Source organism: Dermacentor andersoni, chromosome 3 (assembly GCF_023375885.2).
Source record: "Dermacentor andersoni chromosome 3, qqDerAnde1_hic_scaffold, whole genome shotgun sequence".
NCBI classification, from domain to species: Eukaryota; Metazoa; Arthropoda; class Arachnida; order Ixodida; family Ixodidae; genus Dermacentor; species Dermacentor andersoni.
Window position 1 is genome coordinate 231,197,005 of NC_092816.1, and position 20,707 is coordinate 231,217,711.

Below are 20,707 nucleotides of genomic sequence, written 5' to 3' on the forward strand. Positions count from 1 at the left end.
TCGAGCTTCTGCAGTAAGTCACGGCCACAAAGGCTAGGGCCTTCGCAGTTCAACACTACGAGATTGCAGTCAACTGTCGCAGACTTATAGGAAGCTTGCATTTGCAGAACGCCCAGCACTGGTAGCTTTCCAAGGTAGCACGAAAGGGTTAGCGCAGCCTCACAAAACGGTGGCCACTTATGACGATGAGCTTCGTATATTGCTTTAGGCACCACGCAGACAGGCGAACTGGTGTCCATTATTTTCAGCGGAATTCCATTCCACGTGACAAGTTTCTGTATGGGCGGAACCAGACATTCATTACTTTTTACTGACCATATTTGCAATGCATTGCTGCCGCTGTCTTCAATGTCAGCTGAACATTCGGTTATCGCCAAGGTTCGATGGGCGGGAACTGTTCGCGAGCATACTCGCGCCAAGTGACCTTGTCGCCCGCATTTGTAACACCGGCGCCATCGCAGCGAGCACGCAATGGCTTGATGCCCTTGTCTGCCACAGCAGCTACATTGTTGCACTGACATACTCGGTTCATTCCTTGATATTGCGGGTTCCGCTTTCCGCTGAAAGTTTAGCCCATCGATGGCGTCACCTTGACTGTTTATCTGTTGCGAACGTAGCTCTGCGCTTTCTGCTACTAGAGCAAGTGCTTCGGCTTCCGCAAGAGTCAAATCCTTCTTGACTAGTAGCTGTTTCTGCAAGTTTTTCGACCGCACTCCGCAAACGATGCGATCCCTCAGCATTCGCTGCAACATCGAAGAGAAATTGAAGTTATGGGCTATTCTACGAATCTCTACGATAAACGCCTGCATAGACTCTCCTTCTTGTTGGCTTCGATGAAAGAAGTTGAAACTTTCCGATATCTCGTTAGGAGACGGATCATAGTGCTCATTCAAGGTTTAAACGACTTCTTCATAGCTTAGCGAACTCGGTTTTCTAGGTGCTACTCTACCGCAAAGAATCTCCACGGTCCTAGATCCTAACGCCGCAACCAACAAGTCTCTCTTCTTGGCGTCGTCTGTAACCTCGTTTGCTTCAAAGTAAGCGTCGACTTTTACGAGATATGCGTTCCGCTTATCTGTGTCCTTTATAAAATCCGGAAGCTTGAGGGCCATGGTCGCGGCTGGGCTGATGCGCGTCTTCGTGTCGTGGCTGGTGCCCGGTCGCTGTTGCGTATCCGTGGGGGTTCTCGTCGCCACTGTTACGATGGTTGACGGGCGGAGGCATCGCCCCTCCCGTAGTGAACGAGACAGTCGTTCCAGCCGAAGAACGCCGGGTTTATTCACGCTGGGAAATATAAAGAAAAGATAAGGGGAGAGGGAAGGTGTGACAGAAAGAGTGCGCACATGCGCACTGAAGGAAATAGCTTGCTTGTCATGTTCATGGGTTACCGCAAGCAGCTTCCTTCACCCATATCTGAGACGAGCCAAACAGAGAAAAGAATAACTCAGCCATGACCAACAACGCAGTCAGCCGCAGCGACAATTTCAGTAGGATTATTTCTGCAGTCAGATTCGAAATATCCCGCGCAATGTGTGTCGGCGCCGTTTTTCTGTTCGGAGTAGCCGCACCTTGGCGCTGCACAGGAAGCCGAAAGTCGGAACAACGCGCGGAGGAGCACAAGCCTTCGGGGCGCGCGCGCGCGCGTTGAAAGCCGCGAAGGAGCAGCCATTGCCAGCGACGGCACATTCTTCTACCGTGGTTGATGTTTCTCACTGTTTTGGACCCCCAAGACTCCACGGTAAGTGACTTTGAACGATTACTACACGTTCTATGAGTGTGCATGTGTTCTAAGTGAGGAGACGCGCTGATATGACTTATTGAAGGTCTCAGTACAGCATGGCGCGACAGTTGGCCGTCCAGAACCATTTTGCACGATCACTGCGTTTCTTCGAGCTTTGTCGTAATCGAGGCGACTTGAGTGCTCAGAGTCAAGCGAGTGTACTTAAAAATTAGGATTTTACATGATGAGGGACTTTGCCGCGTCTTTAATTGGGTGGATGCGAGCATTCGACATGTTCCCCGAAACGCAAGCCACTACCATAATAGTTACGTGCAGTGCGAGGTGAGCTACGCTTCGCCGCCTAACCGCGGCCTGAAAATGTGGCGGCTCGTTAAGGGTTTACTGCGGTGCGCGTGTGTGAGTGTTTGTACAGCGATCATTTGAGCGAGAACCGGCGGCGCTTCTTTGTGCGCGGTATCTGCTAGCTGGCGCGTACGTGGCGCCAATCCCCTAGCTCGTGCGATTGTGTGCAGTAGGTCGCCCACTTAGCGCGCATTGTGCAGATTTGCCAGTACGCTCCTTGCTATCAACTGTGTTTCTTCGCGCCCACGTCGCTGATTGTGCAGGCAGTGCGCGACTGCGGCACGTAGCATGTAGAGCCTGCGCCCGTCGACTTTGATCTACGGGCATGAAATGTCGGCGACGCGTTTGTGGTATTAAAAGCGTGTGGTGAGCTTCCAACGGCACTACGGGTCAACGCCGCATGAGCTGCCGGTCAGAGTATAAGAACCTCTTTATTGTTAGCGTACTGCTTGGCGGTAACAGGTGTCCTGCTTGGGTTCAGATTACTGGATACGCCGTCACTTGAACCTCGGCGGCCGGAGCAGGTGAGTACCAGTGGCGCCGGCACCTCGGCGGGCAGAAAACGGTGCCCGTGCCCCCTGACGAGATATATCAGTTTACGCGATAGCATTGCCGGTGATAGGTCATACGGGCGCGTCGTTCCATGCCTGTGTTCTTTGCTGAGGCCGCCACTACGCCTGCGGTGCACATACTACGCTATATCTATATAGTCGATGCTTGTGCAATGTTGTTATTCAACGGCTGGCGCTGTGCACTGGATACCTGGACTTGTTTAATGTTTAATTACTTTGCTGCTGTGCCATTGCGTATTGGGTACAGATATTTAGTTTTGAATTCTAGGTGCCAAATTCACACAAAAAAAGTTCCGCTTTTCAACTCAGGATCATATCACACATCACAGCGTCATCCTATATTGCACAAGTATTTATAACAAAACTTCTGTTGCTGGTGAAAAAAAAAAAGGGCAGACCGATCAACCTGTATCTGTGAGAAAAATGTGCTTGGAGTCCGCCATTGTCTATTCTAAAAAGGTACTACCTTGGTATTCAATGTCAGTAACACTCATAGGTTATGCATCCTTTCGTGTGAAATAATTTGTCTTAGAAGCCATTCATTGTAAGGGATCAGTAAACATATCATAGCTTAAGTAGTGCATAAGTGCATGAGTTGGGCAAAGGTATTGGTTTGTAAAGAGCAAAGCCATTAAGATATAAAATATTGGCAAGTTTAGTTTAACAATAAGCTGACGAATATACAAAACCTAATGTAGCAGCAGATGTTCTCAAGATAAGCTTGTGACCAGCTTTTTCGTGTTCTGTGTGATCATTGTAATGTCAAATTTTTCATTTTTATTTCAGGACTGTGGCTGCGGTCGTTTCATTGCCAACTGTGAGGATGAAGCAGCTTCATGGCCGGAGATCGGGCGCCTCCCATCAGTTTCCCTTTCCAGCAATAGAGGCCTAGGTATGCTCTTACCTAGAGTTTGCTTTTTTACCCTGTATGTTTTGAGCGCAATGGCTAGTTTAGCGGCATTACTTATAGTGATTAGTGTGACACCTGTTCAATAGGAGGTATGCAGGTTATCCCACGTAACTTTAGCAAACTTTAAAAAATATGAATATGCCACCTAGCTGCACAGAACCTAGGTAATGTTGTTTCCTGTCTCTTGGAAATACTTGGATTTTCTGCATTTTGCCTAATTACCTAATTAGTCTTAATCAATGAATCAACTTCTCAAATGTAATTAGATAAAAAGTCTCAATTATAAAATTGTAGAGCAACGTGAAAATTTCCCAGTACAGCTATCTGTGGCTCAATATGTGCTACATTATGTGTTTTTAGAGCATGAAAGAAGCCTGAGAATCTCACAAAGTGCCTTGAGTTTGGTTGTGTGTGACAGCGCCTGTGTTGTGTTCTCCCTTCAGTCCTCGTCTTTTGCGCTGTACAAACAGTCGACCTCGAGTGGCCATTCCCGTGGCAGTCTTGCATGTATTTGAGTGCTTGCCCTGTATAGGCATGTGTGTTTCCAGTAAGAAAAAAATACTGAAGGAGTCCAACGTGATGTATTTCAGGACAAGTGTATGGTGTAAATTACTATGTGACAATAAAATAAGAAACTGAAACAAGACTTCACAGTAGAGGTATGCAGGTGTGTGCATCAGCGTAATGACGAAAACCTCGTGCAAGTTTAGAAAAATATTCATTAAGTTAGTTTCTGTCATTCTTCTCTGTCACATTACTGCAAAAATGTGCTCTCTAGTATTGCATGATTAAAAACACAGTTCAAATACATCATTTGCTGGAACCTTGACATCCATAGCAACATAGAAAGGAATGGTTAAAAATTTGCTTTGCTTCTCTGACCTTCATTTTAGGTCCTTCCCATGTTTGCTGAGCTTCTTAAACTATCATAGACCCCTTCCAGGGTTTACAGGCAGCTTGAGCACATTGTGCCAGATGTGGAGAAGCTGCAGAGGTCGCAGTGTGTATAGTGGTGTCCGGTAAATGCAAGTTTATTGCATGATGCATTATGCTCAGTACCAATTATATTAGGTTAAAATTTTAGCAAAAATCTCTGTTTTACAGATATATATCAATGTGTCTCCAAAGAACTGCACTTTTTAAAAGAGTTTCTCATTCTCTGTCTACTGTTCGGTGTTGTTAAATGCATGTATGTTGGACAGCATAGTGTTTGGCCTTCAGCTGAAGGTAGTAGTGTAGGTAGTAGTGTAGAAAGTGGTAGCAGTAGTAGCTTTATGCGTGTGCATAAAGCTGCAGTAAGCCAAATGTGAAAAGATAAGGGCTAATACGATACAGCCATGTAGCAAAATTTACACAAGCAAACTGTTCGATGCAATCCCTAGGAAAGTAAGCAAAAATATAAGAGTGTGCTTATATGATAAACAGTACCTATGTTTCAGGCGCATGGCCTTCTACCACCATATTCCGTAACAGTTCATTATTTAACACTTTAAAACTACTTGCCCTGTTTATGTCTCACTGCTCTAAATTCGAAAATTTTCATTGATTGCACTATGAAGGTTTTGGCCGTGGCATAAGTTACTGCCAGAATTAAATTTATAGTTGTGGCCATCCTATGTGTGATAACAAAAAACCGTTTTGAAACCAGGTGACTGTTATGCAGTATGCTAAGTGTGCGTGTTAGAACAGTCACTTATATTTTCATTGTAACCATGTATAAAGTATGCATGTACACATCTCGAAGCCATAGACTGTGTACTCTTAATTGGACGTGTTAGTGTGTGGAGTAGGTTTTTTTGTAAGCATTGTCTAGAATTTGCACTACATTAAGATGAAGTGAAGCCATGCGAAAAATATTGTTAAGACAAAATGGCTAAAGTACATCCTTAAGAGTATTAAGCGCACTTAGATGACTTTACAGCATGTAGTAAAACAAGAATGGGAACTGAAGTGCTTAATTTTTGTTCATTATTATCATATGGCACCAACATGCAATGAAGACAAAAGAGGAACAGAAGTGAAGTGCACTAAAGGGCAACTCGCTCCTGATGGGGGCTGGATTCACATCTACATGATGCATGCAAACTTTGAGTTATAGCAGCAGCTATCCACCGGTTCACTTTGTTGCACATTTGTATTGTTTATGTACTAATTCTGGCCCTGGAAGTGTTAGGCAGTGCCACTTGTGGCATTGGTGCTGCATGCAAGACATCCTTCTAACCACAGGTGTTATGTATTATGTAAACCTAAGTTCTTTTAAATTCATGTAACCCACAAAAGTTCCATTTGAAAGGATGTGCCATATTTGCCACCATTGCCATGAGTAGCACTGGCTGACAGTCACAGGGCGAGAGTTAACCTTGCTCAGCTATTATGCAAAACTATTTTACATACAAATGTGGTAATTAGTACACATGCCGAAAGCCTCACAGAATAAAATTTTTTATTCGCATCTTACAACGATTGTTATTTTGCTTTAACTCAGGAGGCCTTTCTACCTGCGTTGCATCCTGTGGCTGGACCACTCCAACGATCTCGGCAGAATCGTTACACAGGTGTGTTCTTTTGTGATTCTCAGTACTGATATTTTCTAGTTTACGTTCGATGTAAATGCACAGATCAAATGACAAACAGGTTAAAAGGTGAGCTCACAGGCACTGTATCCAAATGTTTGTTAGGAAGGAAAATCTTTTTTACAAGTTGTCATTATAGCAACACAAGAGAGTGTGCACATCACACCACCAGTACCTAGCAAGCAACAGCATTATACCGCAGAAGAAGCGAAAACATCAGGCGAAAACCTTTACTAAACTAGGGACTGTATTAAGACGTTTTGGAGGCTTAAACTATTTCTTGGGTTACTCTGTCTAATTGCTTGAACTGAACTGACGTGTCCTGCAAAACAGTTTGCATTCGCATTTGATACAATCTGCAGCAAAATATGAACAAAGGGCTGCAATACTCTTGAGGGCCTACTATTGAAGTTGCAACCAGTCTTCCTAGTGTACTACTGCAGCCTCAGGAACATTAAATGTGGTACACTGTACCACATGCACACACAACAAATTTTAATTCATGGGCATCTGTACACTGTGCTTGTGCAGGACTGCGCAACTGGCTGTTTGTTCGTGACTGAAACAGCTACGTACATCCAGACTGTATTGGGAAGCCACCATCTTTTTCAGTCAGTGTAACAGTCCATAAACATATGGATTTTGTCTGCCACACTTTTCTTTGTCGTTTTTTTTTTTTTTGCACTCCAGCTTTGATGGCTGCAAGACACTTCAGGCTGGCTGAAGAGACAGTGGTAGGTAGCCTAGTAGGTGGCCTCACAAAGTTGTTATTTTGATTTTTAAGAGCCAACTTGCTTTGGACAATGCTGAATAACACATCAAAAGGCATGGGATTATTGACAAGGTTAGAATGACTTTGAAAGAAGTTTGAGGCTTCTTTTTAACTCTGATCTGTCTGCTGAGACCAAATCATGTCAGCTTTTAATGAAGCAATGTTCACGTTGGAAAACTGCAAGGCTGTGTGGGTACTCAAACACCATCATTGCTTCATATAGCTGAAGTTGCTGTGACATCAAGGCAGAAGCAAATGACATGGCAAAGGAAAGGTTGCTGGACAAAGGACTCACGTTGGCAATTATGTAGGTTCAAGGGCTATTGCACTGCGTAAGAAAATGTGTTCCTGATACAGCGTGAACAGTGTTAATGCTGAAGAACAAACTGGCACCATCTCCCCAGTCCTACACAAGCACGTGCACAGAAAGGGATGCCTGTAGGCCTTGAGGGCCACCACTGGAGGGATCACCTGCTATCGCTATGACATAGAATGTGACATCAGATGACTATAGTTCACACCTTTGCTGCAGCTCGCTGGCTGGGCAATTGAAGCCTTGATTGTAAGGCTGAAAAGTTTCAATCACAAGGCGGCAATTTAGTTGCCAACTCTTACAGCATGGTTCACTACTCAGTGCTGCAGTGCTGGACGTATTTGTCCAAGCCTGGTGCGAGTTCTCATGAGTACCCATGTTCAAGCTGCCGCTAGATACTTAGTTGATAAAGTCACAGAAAGTGAAATTTTGTCATCGAAAGAGTCATGAAAAGGATGCACACAAGGCTTGTAGCGTGCTTACTTGGTATGACCTCAGTAAAAACACCCTGTGTAGAGATGCTGGCAAAAGTGCAGCAGAAGTGTGGATTGAGGAGACAAAAATATAAGCTGTTCAAGTTCCACATATAACAGACTGGTAATAAATCGTCGTTCAGCAAGAACTCCGGCAAAAGGGGCAAGCCGCACTCCCCACAACGAATGCTATAGAAACAGTACTGTTATTGCAGCAAAATTGCCTATAGCTCTTTTGTGAAAGACCATGCCAACTGAATAACCAAAGCAAAAGCATCAAGTTGCTCCAATAAAAGCTTTGTTACACTACACACCAGACTGGGATGTAAGGTCTAGGTTGTTTTGTAGCCAAGATGCCCACAAGCAATGCTTAAAACATGTAAACACTTGGAAGTAACTGTGATTAAACTGCTGCCATGATTAAACTGCTGAATAAACTGATTAACACTTGATAGCTGGTATCACACAATGTTTTCTATGCCACAGAAATATTCCAGCACGTGGGGGCCACAATTCTCCTAGAGGCCAATACAGACACAGGGTGCCAGCAAGCATGGACTAAAGATTTTTCCGTTTGCATTCATGTAGTCTACCACATTTGGTTTTCTTTGGTGCACAGTCACACTGGGGTAACAATTTTCTGCCTGAATATTCATCGCAGGGAGCACTGCAGCCAGCTAAAGCAAGTTTTTTGTTCACACCTTGCCGCAGATGTGCCAACATGTAGAATTGACCCATTTTTCTAGGCACATTTGTTGGGTTCAAGAAAGAACACAGAGTAGCTTAAGAACTTTATTCCTTCTAGATTTAAGGCGTGGGGCCAGGTATTAACCATTGTTTTAAGAATTTTACCAAACCGGGAAAGATTCTTTCTTGAAAGTCTTCTCATATCAGCTTGATACAGTCCCTGGCTTAGTATGGGTGCATGTGCTGTGACTTTGTTTTAGTCTGTTTAAAAGGTCGTTTTCCTTTTGAGTGTTCCAGTCGCAAGGAATACACAAATATATTTTGATTTCAGGAACCCTTGTGACATTGCACAATTCCTTTACATGTTGCAACCAAGCTTATTTTTTAAACACATGCCTTTCTTTCAGCATGAAAAAAACATCTTAGATGAAACAAGGCAAAAATGGCTGCTTATGCATTTGTACGATATTCCAACTGAGAGGGGTGAAAAGTAATAAAATGTTCTACTTTCATCATTTTTCTATCATGTGTACAAAATTTCTTAATGGGCATGAAGCAAATTCACTTTTATCACTAGCCTATTACAGAAACAAAAAATGACAAACTGAGCTTTTAAGGGGGCCCTCAAAGGGGCCCAGTCCGTGTGTCTTCTTTTCTAGCGCCATGGCTGTGAGCGCAGCTCAGCACATCTGCAGCCTGCACACCCTGTTCTAGAGGTGATCTGCTGCGTGTGGAAAGACTAGACGTGCTGATATGTGTTGTGTCGGCAGTGGCAGGCAAGCGGGGGGCACCGACGGGCGAACGCGCGGCTAGCGCCGGCGCAGTGAAGGAGACACGGAGCTAACTGCTCCGTGTGCACAGCCTTCCCACGTGCACAGCCTTCCCACGTGTTTAGTACATGGGGTTGCATAATCTGTAGTTTCAGAGATGCATTGATGTTTGAGACAGACAAAGCATTCGCCTCCACTGCCAGCACTTCTCATGATAGTGTCGTTCCACTGCGTGTGGCAGTATCAAAGAGGAGAGGGTGGATGCGAAAGCAAGGCTGGGTTTGCTTCATGCTGCCTATGTGGTTAACACACCGTGAAACCGTATCTTTGGTCGCTGACTCTCAAATTCAAAATTTTTTTCTCATTCAGATTTGTGTTTTCTGACTGCGGCCCTTTCCGTGGGAAAACAATCCATTTGTAAATGTAGTTATTTGACTAAACGGTCGAATCTGAGTACAAAAAACCAAACTGCTGATTTTAGTGCATTTGTTATGTTGGAGTTCCTTTGTATATGACTCCAGAAAAAGCCGACCATTGTCTGCTCACCCTCCGCCGCGCCCGCCCATGTAGGAATAAACTTAATTTTGGTTGGTCACGATGCTTATCGGTGTAGTAGCTGTCATGTGTCCACCCATACACATTTTGTTGGCTTCCCGATAACCTCAAAGAACAGCTGTATTTTGCTTATGTGCATTCACTAATCAAATAAGTACATGTTTCCTAGAATCCCCATAATATTGAGTTAGCTGGTCTGCTTGAAAATGTTCGATATATGGCAGTTATGTTTGTAATAGGAAGTCATACTAAAAGGCTTTGTATTACTGAGAGTAAAGGTAAGCTGCAATGGCAGGATTTAAAAGACTAGGAAATCTCTTCAGTGAAAATTATTTCAAGCATATACTGTTACAAACATGTAGAGATAGAGAAATTCATATCAGGCTATCATCATACCTCACAAGAAAGAGATTACACTTAAAAGGTTTAATAATTTACTTTTACTTATAGGTGATGCCTCACATTGTTTTTTCCTTGGACCAAAGGGACTGCAAGGTTTTTGAGCCTGCAAGTGTTTGCATAGCTTTCAAAGATAATTCCCTCCCTGCTTTGTGTGCTTGATTTGAATGTAAGTTACATTACACAATGTATACCCCCCCCTACAATGCCAGTACAGGCGAAGCAGGTACTAAATGAATAACCACGAAAGGATTTTGGAGCGAGCAAAAATGGCATGTGCAATAAAGATATGCGTAGATGTCCCGTTGGTGTAGCTGTCAAACAAGAAATTGTGATATCGAGGGACTGAGCAAAGTAACTACATGTGTGCTTGCCAAACTATAGCAGTCATTTACACCTTGATTGTGACTTAGCTACCAAAAGAAGTTCTTTGTCTTGTTCTTTTTCTGTTAAAATGTACTTTCTTCTTTGTCTACTTTCGTTTGGGTTTTTGTAGCTATATTGTGCACATGTGACCAATAATGCCGTGTGGAAGTTAGTGGTTGTTGGTATTTCTCACTGCCTGTCGTTTGTTCAATGTGTGTACTAAAGTCAATAGAGCACCAACCAGTATAAACCAGTGTGTTGAATTTGTTTTCTTGTTTTAGTACGAATGATCTGACTGGTTATGTGCCCTAATAAACAATTAGATTATGAAAACAAAGTTCATTAGATCATGTCATGCATTTTACTTATAATTATCCTATTTCAACTGCAGAACCCACATATTAAGGCATGTAGATTTAAGTAGAACAAGTCTTTTTGCAATCCTTAGTTCTGAACAGGTGAGAGCAGTGCTAAGGACACAAAGTGAGTCCACATAGATAAATGGCATGGTGCACTGTGCACTGACAAATAATTGATGTGTTTTTGCAACAGACAAGCAAATAAATATCCAGTAACGCCTTGTCAAAGGCACGAAAGCACATAAAGAGGCAGGGGGGGGGTCACATACAAATGTGCCGTGGTTTCAGGTTTGTTAACAAGCATACCACTTTCCTGTAACTTCAGAGAACAGGTGCTGCGCTGACACATTAATCGTTTTTTTCTTGTTATATTGTGGGATTTGATTAGTTTCTGGGTTAATGGTTGCTGCTTTCGCTAACATGTGGCACTTGTGAAATTTGGGCTGTCATCTGCACGGTTTACAGTGTATGTACTCTTATGGTCATATTATAGTGGTGCTTAATCGTGAAGGCTCTCATTGAAATATAAGCTTGTCTAGTCTACATATGCTTTTCTTCATGCCAAAGGAATAAGATATACTATGTTTCTGTCAGAAGGAAAGAAACTGAGACTGGTGTCTATTATTGCACATAAATCTACGCTTAGTTGCGTTAACATTTTTGCATAATTTCAGCAACTTATTTGGTGCATTTCTGTAACATTCACACTCTGGCTTATCCATTTAGATGTAAGGAATAAAGGCAAGAAAGTAAAGCATTGCAGTGGATTTAACTTAATGCTCTTGATTCTTGTTACCTTCCTAGTAGCCTTTCTATTTGGAAGAGCATATGTACAGAAGCATGTTTTGACCAAATAGGCTGCTGTTTGGGAGGCTTTGCAAGCACCACTATAACGTGACAAAAGCAGTGTGTGGCCATTTCGTTATACAAATTCTGGTGTAATGACACCACAAAAAGTAAACAAAGAAAGATGTACGCACATGACACAAGCACCGGATTTCACTTCAAGCTTTAAAATAAGGAAACAGGCAATATTTAATAACAGGTGGAGACATGATGTGATGATATCTGTTAAAAGAAATTCTTTATGCAGTGCAACTAATGGATCACTAATACATTCGTCATTCTCTTTAAATGTTGCAAGCCACAATTAGCTTGCATGTTGTCAGGTCATAATACCTGGCTACAACGCAAGTTTTGTGGAACACAGGACCGCAGTGACATTCTTTGCAGTATTTAACATTGTGTGAGGGAGGATTGTTTCACACGGATGACTCATACTCCCTCAATCTCCCTGATTTCGCATTAATGGAGCATCCCATCTGTCCAATGTAGGCACGGCCTTATATGATGGCAGCAGACTACACAACGCTTGCGGCCTAGCTCACTAGATGCATATTGTGCTTCAAGCCACAACCAACCTTTTCCTTTTTTTGGTTTCCGCCTTTTATTACAGCACAAAACTCTCCTAACAAGGGGCTGAGAAAACAATGATTTGCGCAACTAAATTAGGCATGAATATGGAATATAATGAATGAGATGAAGTAAAAAAGTGGTTGCAGTTGTTTCGTATGCATTTGTAATTTTCATGGGTAATTGTGTAGCTGCTCTCTACAGGCAAAAATTTTTTTTCTGTATGAAACATGTGAATAGAGATTTGCTTTGATGAGAAAAAAAGACAAGCCAGGAAAACAAATTAATTTGTTGCATGCAGCACAATTTGCACGCGGTGCACTGTGCAACGGGGGTTATGTACAGTCAGCTATTCCCATCCAGTCATGCTTGCATTGCATACACACATTGTATTAATTTGAGATTGCGGCTAATGAAGTTTGCGTGGAATAGCTCTCATTCGCACATAATGATTCACTGCAAAATAGAATGGTTCGTTCCTGTGTTCTTCAAAACTCGTGGCCAGAAATTATGAGCAGATGTACACAAGATAATTAAGCTTCGGCAGATTATCACGAGAAGGACAAATGCATCAGTCATTCTCAGTTACATTGCACGAAGAATTTGTTTTTGAATTAATGACGTCACTTCCTGTCACTATGTGTTGTATATGATGTCTGTTTTCTTATTAAAGCGAGAGTTGAGGTTAGGCGCTTGTGTCCTGCATGTCTTTGTCTTCGTTTGCTTCTGTGGTGCCATTACACCAGAATAAGTCCATGACAGGAGCTGCCAGTCTATGCAGTTATACTACATTGGGCTCAGTACGCCTGGCGGCCTGAATGTGACGAGTGCGAAGTAGCAGTAAGAACTTCAGAAGGGTAGAATTTTGTGTCAGTTGGTGGTGCATATTACAGTATGGTGAAGCGCTATAGATGGAACAGTGTGAGGCGAGACAGATGGGAAAGTGCTACAGACAACTGTGAATGTTTACTGGAAAGTTTCGCTGCAGCGGGACAATGCATGCATTATCCTGGTGCAGCAAAATTTGCCAATGTTCATAGTTATCAGTAGCACTTGCACATCTACATTACACTTCACCGTACACTAGTAGCAGTAACAACAGCAACCAACTGACCCTAGCAATAATCAAAGCCCACAGAATTGCCAAATTGTAGGAGAAATGTTTCAGTGTAACACATGTTTTGTTAGCTGACACGTAAATGGCATACATGTCTGCGAACCGATGATCAGATGCATTTTTCATGCACATACATTATGTTGTACAACTGCTTCCTGCTTTGGTTTTTATGGCTTTTAGGAAGCATTCCAAAGTACTTAACTGTTTGTCTGTTCTAAAATTGAATCTGTTCTCAGCCAGCACTATGTGGCATTAGTGTATAAGCCCTTACTTCGTCAGTGTCCATCGCACTGTTCCCAACTAAATATGAATAACCAAATAACCATGTTTTTAGATTTTCAGATTATGAAGAGAATACTCTTAATATGTATTTCATTAGAAAAATTTTCTCAATTTTAGGAAGAAGTCTGGCTGGCCCCAAGCCTGGTGCAAAATGAAGAAATGGCACTCCACATCAATTCATGTTTACTTGTCGTCATAGCCAGTCTGTTAGCTTAATTTTTGGTTCTTCCTATTGAATTCTCAAGAAAGGTACCAAGTCTGTCTTTCATTGAAAACAAATTTTTGTACTAGGGGATGCAGCCATGCACGAAGCCTTTGAGCTCATTAATATCTTTATTTTTTAAAGAAAGTGCAGCTCCTGCGTGGAGCAATAGGTTGAATAAGACGAGGATAAATGAAAAGATGGCGAAATTAGTCATCAACAGTTGTCCCACAAAGGAAGTCTTTAGCTGGAGCCAACATCTTTGAAAGAGAACCAAATGGCTCCAGCCTGAGACATTCGTTGTTCAACCTGGCAGGTCTCCTTCTCGAAATATTTCCTCTAGCCTGAGACCTATATCCATTCCACCACCCTCGACCAACAATACACCTATACATCTGGCAACCAATGGAAAGGTAGCAAATTCACATTCAAAGAAAGGGGAAGTAGTGTGCACCCGGGAAGGTAGCATGAACAGTATTTTATTTACCTAATGAAATGCAGATTTGCTATCCAATTACATTATTTTGATCCCCATTTTATATTTGGACAGCATGGTTCCTCAGAGAGAATAATAATTCGAAGCTCACACAAGTTTGCTCCTTTATGTCCGTTAAATCTGTCCTGGTTGCTACACTATCAGCCCTGTCTGCAATTGCATAGCAGTGTTTTGAGTATGCATCCAAATTCAAAAGAATAGTTAGCTTCTACCTCAGAATGTCTGCTACTGCGTGCGTTGTAGCTCGAATTCTATATCTAGGTGGTCACTGTGATGCCATGTGGTTTTTAAATAAGACCAATATGCTATTTGAAGGGCAATTAAATGCAATCTCAAATGACCTGAGCTCGGGGAATGACACAATTGGAGGTCAATGTGATAAGGAGGAATTGATTTCTGAAAACAAGGCACTTAAACGTGAGAAAGCATGATTAATTTCGTCTAAAGATGCTGCTATTGGATATGATAGGGGAAGGTACTTGTTCGTGGCTGCATTTGCAACATGTTACATTGCTGGCTTTATATATTGCACTGGGTACAGTGAAATGTTGCTGCTTGCACAATATTCAACTAAACATGGTAGCCATGCTAAAGTGTTCGTGCAGAACACAACTCACCCACTATTATGGACTACAGTGGAATCTCGATAAACGAAAATCGCTTCGAAACTGCCGCATAAATAAGACACCATCCTGATTATTGGTTGGCTCTCTGCAATGTCTCTCAGTAAATATAACGCCTGGTAAATGGAACCAATTTCCCTGGCACCTTGAGGCTCCATTTAAAGAGCACCCACTGTAAAAATATAGGGGGGATCCTATTTGGAACTTTCGTAAATCTAATCTTAAACAAAACCGCATTTCAGTGGGAGCGAAATGCAAAAGCACCCGTGTACTTAGACAGGTGCATGTTAAAGAACCCCAGGTTGTCCAAATTAATTCGGGGTTACTCACTATGGCATGTCTCATAATCAGAAGGTGGGTTCTGGTTCGTAAAATACGATAATTTTTAATAGCTCGCTCAGAAATACAGCACTAAATTATGTAGCTTGTTTGTGTGATGAGTCCCAATATCTTAATTTAGTACTTTGACATTTATCATATTTGTGTGCTAGTCCATGCAAAATACCACTGATCGGCCTCATACAAGCCACTGTTAATTAGTAATGGCTTAGTCAAGCAACTTTAACTTAAAGCACAAACACCTAAGACGAACCACAAAGGGAAGATACGACACACACTGGTGCTAACATCTTTATTTCTTCGTCGTCGATGCAATATAAACCCCAGGCCACACTACCGCGCAGGCACTCGGATTACATTACAGATATCTGCCAAATTATCCCATACGCAAATCTAGGAAGTCAAATACAGATGGATGCAGGGACAAAGATATCTTACTAATGCAATTATCGCCCTGCCTTTTTTGTGGTAGGCCTCTAAGGCAAGCCGCACATGCTCATTCTTGCTTTTGCCAAGAATCGACGTCCCATCAAGTTGTGCCTCACAATCGTTGCAAGAGTTTATATGCGCACCAAGGTGCGCTCCTCTATCTACATTTTTGTTTACTTGTTGTGCATGTTCCCTGAGTCGCTCATTGACGCAATGCCCTATCTAGCCAAGCTATGTCTTACCACATGAGAGTGAATGGTATAAACCATGCCGACCGCGCACAACACGTATGAAGCATCATACCAAATTTGGCATCCTCCTCTGCCCTCTCCGCGGGTGCAGGAGCATAGCTTTGAAAGCTTGTTCGGTGCAGAAAACGCCAAAGGAACACTATGCCTGCAAGCAACTTTCTTGAGTTGATAGATGACCTTATGTGTTTAAGGGACCACGCAGGGAACATGCACAAAAAGTAAACAAAAATGTAGATAGAGGAGTGCACGTTGTTGCGCATATAAACTCTTGCAAAAATTGTGAGGCACGACTTGATGGGACGTCGATTCTTGGCAAAAGCATGAATGAGCTTGCGCGGCTTGCCCTAGAGGCCTACCACATAAAAAGACAAAATGATAATTGCATCAGTGACATAGCTTTGTCCCTGCACCCATCAGAATTTGAGTTCCTACATTTGCATATGTGATAATTTGGGAGATCTCTGTAATGTAATGTGTGCGCCTGTGCAGTTGTGTGGCCTAAGGCACATATATGCATCGACGACGAAGAAATAAAGAAGTTGTCAGTTAGCGCCAGCGTGTGTCGTATCTGCCTTTTGTGGTGCGTCTTAGGTGTTTGCGCTGTAAGTTTTAAGTTCAGAATTATGTACCAACTAGGCCAAATGAAGTTTTACTCTTAGTCAAGCGAGCTCAATATATAGTCTGTGCAAAAGTGTGGAGTGTCAGTACAAAGTAACAGTTCAAACACATGGCTCTGCAGTTACAGTTCAGTATGAAACGAGATAAGATTTCTTAGCATTTCTTTCGTTTACTAATTTCATTGTTTTAGGACATGTAGAATACTAGCAACTGGCATGCTTATAATGTACAGCGTTCTTTTTCAAAATCCAGACAATTGTTTTACTGGGGCAGAAATGTGCTTTCTTTTGGGCCCGGAAGTGAACACATTATATTTCTTACATTTGGTGTAAAATAAATTTTCTTCACTGTCACTGTGTGTCTCGTGCATTTTTCCTTTCAGCAAGTAGCAACTGCTCTCGAAGGCGTTTGCTGGCCTCGGAGGCACTGCTGATTAGCTAGGACGACTGTATGAAAGCTTTGCAAAGAGGGGCTCTGTGATCAGCGAAAGGAAAAAAAATGAAGACGTGCGGTGACGGGTTCATTCGCCATTGGACCACGTGTGCGCGTGACTTGGTCGATTCAGCGGTGGCCCTGTGCCGTCGATTGAACCACGTGTGGCGAGCCCGCGGCGAAATGCTTCGTGGTGGTACGCCGCGCCTATGCAGCAGCAGACGGAACACCGCAGGCCAAGGTGTCGGACGCCGGCGTTCGCTCCGAGCAGGTGCGACGCCTGCTCGGGTGGAAGCTCACGGACGGCCGAGTTCCCTTGAGCCTTGATCGTCGGCGTTCGACATTTCGGCCTGCGGTGTTCCGTCTGGTACTGCGTAAGCGCGTGACCCGCGCCACCACGCATTTCGCTACGAGCTTGCCGCACCTAAACTAAAATGCCTTTAATTCCTTCACAATACTCCCATTGTACCTCCCAGTCAAATGGGGGTGAAGTGGGCGTATTACGGTACCCCCGTTGTGTGCCCAATTAATGCCCCCGTCAATGGGAGTTTTATCGTACGCCCTTTCAATGTGAGCAAAAAGATGTACAAAAGGGAATGCACTAGAGGACAAGCAAAAAACGCCCATCTGAGTGTTTTTTTGTTTACAGTGTAGCTTGTCGCGTAGCTGGCGAGAAATCTTCATCGATTGAATATTCTAAGCCTTTTAATTTGTGTGCAGCTGACAAGATGCGTTGCTTGTCTTTAAAAGAAGTTAGTTTGGCTATTATAGGTTTGTTCTTTCCTTCTTGGTATTTCCCAAGCCTATGTACGCGTTCAAATTGCGAACTGATTGTTGCAATTTGCAGTTTTTCAGAGCACAGTTTTATGACTTTCTTTTCAGGGGTAGCCCTGTCCTCTTTAGGGTCATCTTCTATACCGAAAAAAAGCAAATTACTTCGTCTGAGCCTCTTTTCTGCGTCCTCACATCTTGAAGTTATTGTTAGCAGCTGATCTGAGACATCACGTAAAGTCTTACTTCCTTTTTCCTTCACGCTCGAGTCTACCGCGCTTTCTGAGGAAGTGGCTAACTCAAGCGCCGCAACCCTGGCTGTTAGAATGACGAGTTCATTATCAGTGGCAGCTTGTTTGTCCTTAATATATATGTGATACACATATTATTAACATATAACCTGCATATAGATTAATATATGTGATACACATACTCGCTGGGAGAGAAGGAGACAGGAGGGAGTGCCGCGACAACCGCCCTGCTAGGCAGATGGTCAATCTATGCTAGGCAACTGTTTTGAATTAATTAGCTGGTTAAATATAGCGCTACCCTCATCTGTGTGGCGTCATTAGTGACGTCATTACATCGGCTTTCTAATTCTGGGTGTCCAGGCATTTCGCCAAAGTCGTCCTCACGTCGCGGGTCTCTAGAACCTAAATTTATTTTATTTCGTGTGCGGTGATCAGTTATTTTTAATTAATTTTAATTATTGGAAACAATTCAGCAACTCTACTTATAACTAAACTTATGCTCTGATATATCTATAATGAAACTTATGAATTTTGTGTTGTAGTGTCTTTCTTTTTTTTTCTGGATTATTTTGAATTTTGTCCCCGGTCCTCTAAGGAGTAGAACCGAAGTGCGGCGCCTGCAGCAAGTGTATCACTCGATGCTCGTGCCAATAAAAAATCTGCTGAAAAACAAAGATTACCAATAACAGGTGCATCCGATCAACCGTACAATGCTCCTCTGACCCCACCAAAATTAAAATGTGTACTTTCTGCTGGAATGAAATCTGCAGTTGGTACGGACAGCATGCTTGCTTGCCCACATGCCAGAAGCCTCAGCAAAAACATTACTAAAATCGTAAAGGAGATCTGGAAAACTGGTGAAACGCCAAAAACATAGGGAAGTGCCCCAATTATACCCTTTCTAAAAGGTGGAAGACCCCCAACATCCCCCTGCAGATACCGCCCCATTGCACTCACCAGCTGTATGGCAAAGTCAAACGAATGTGATGCGAAAGCCAGACTAATTTTTACCGTCAAAATAGAAAAGTTCTTAAACATACGTATTGTGGTTATAAAAATGGTTGTTCTACAACTGATCACCTGGTCCGATTAGAAGGCGAAATAGGCAATACCCTTTTATACAAACAACGCTACCTAGCTATCTTTCTCGACTTGGAGGGAGCATATGACACCACATGGAGATTCGGCATTTTGAGACTTGCCAGACTTAGGGATTCGGGGTAAAATGCTGAAGTGCCTTTCTGATTTTATGTGCGATCGAATATTTCTGGTGAGCCTTGGCAAGGTGCTGTCACGTACGTGTATTAATCCAAGCAAATGGTGTGCCTCAGGGCTGCGTTTTAAGTACAAATCTCTGTTGCGTTAAAATGAACTCTGTTAACAAAGTCATGTCATCTACCCTTATGCATTCTCTTTACGTTGATGATCTCCAAATTGCTTTCCGCACATCTAACATAAGACTATGTGAACGGCAGATCCAAATGACTCTAAACAAATTGATACACTTGGCTAATACAAACGGCTCCCGTTTTTCCTCGGAAGAAACTGCCGCCTGGCTATTTTCTCAGTAGAGGGGCTTATAACCGGGCCCCTCTATGAAACTAAATGAAATAGTACTACCAGTTAAACGCGAAGATAAGTTTGTAAGGTCATATTCGATAAAAAGCTAAATTTTCTTGCACACTATAAAAACCTAAAGTTTAAAGCAAATAAGGCGCTCAATGTCCTGAAAGTCCTGGCCCTGAAGCACTGGGGTTCTGACCATAATGCCTGCGACACTTTTATCGTTCTTTGTTACTGTTATAGCCGTGAGCGACGAGGCAGAGCCGAGGTGACGGTCAACGTAACGGCTTATCAGCACGTGAGTGCTGAGCCATAAAGAACACGGAGCGCCCTGCTCACAGCGCTTATGTAGCGGTGAGCGATGGGCTATCAGTATGACGTCACACGCGCTTCGCATGACCCCACACTTCTTCCTACTATGCTTATGGCCTGTACCAATCGGGAGGTTTCCTTGCACGAGCACTGCGTCGAAGGGTCTGTGCCGCTAGAGGGGATGCATGCTCTTGAAGAGGAGACAGTGGTGCGGATCCTTGGCGTAGACTGGTATTCCGCTGCCCCAAGGAAGTCGAGTCTTCGGGTGGCCCCGGTGGTTCTGCAGCAGAGTTTGGAGACTCCAACCAAGGAACAGGCGACCTCGTAGCAAACGCCTCCGGCATAGGGTCTGAAACTGAATTTGGCACCACACAGGGAGGCTCACTCTTCGCCATTTGTTCGTAACTTTCAAAATAACGCGGACGTAAATTGTCTACATGCATAAACCTGCTCCCGGGTCCTACACGCACAATGTAAGTAACGGCACTGCACCTTATTTCGATGATCCCAAGCAACCACTTGGCTTCACCTGGATGAAGGCCTTGGACCAGAATACTTTCGCCCTCCTCGAATAGCTTCCAAGACCATTTTTTTTTTCGTCGGCTCGGCCCTTTACTTCAGAGAAACATTCTTCTATACGTCTCTCCAGGTCTGGCTGTAGCAGATTCAGGCGAGTGCGGCGATTCCACGACATGAACAGTTCAGCTGGCGTTTGCCCCGTTTGTCGGCGTATTCCGGTACCTGAACAGAAATACGCTTATGCGGTGCTGTAGGGC

At 43.2% G+C, this 20,707-nt stretch overlaps 1 long non-coding RNA gene across 1 annotated transcript; it reads left to right on the plus strand.

The window, feature by feature from the left end:
- Window positions 1-5,962: 5,962 nt before the first annotated feature.
- On the plus strand, window positions 5,963-16,955 carry LOC140216851 (uncharacterized). Its single transcript, XR_011893558.1, has 2 exons — window positions 5,963-6,120; window positions 13,762-16,955. It is a non-coding gene; the product is annotated as an uncharacterized lncRNA (long non-coding RNA).
- The last annotated feature ends 3,752 nt before the right edge of the window (window positions 16,956-20,707 follow it).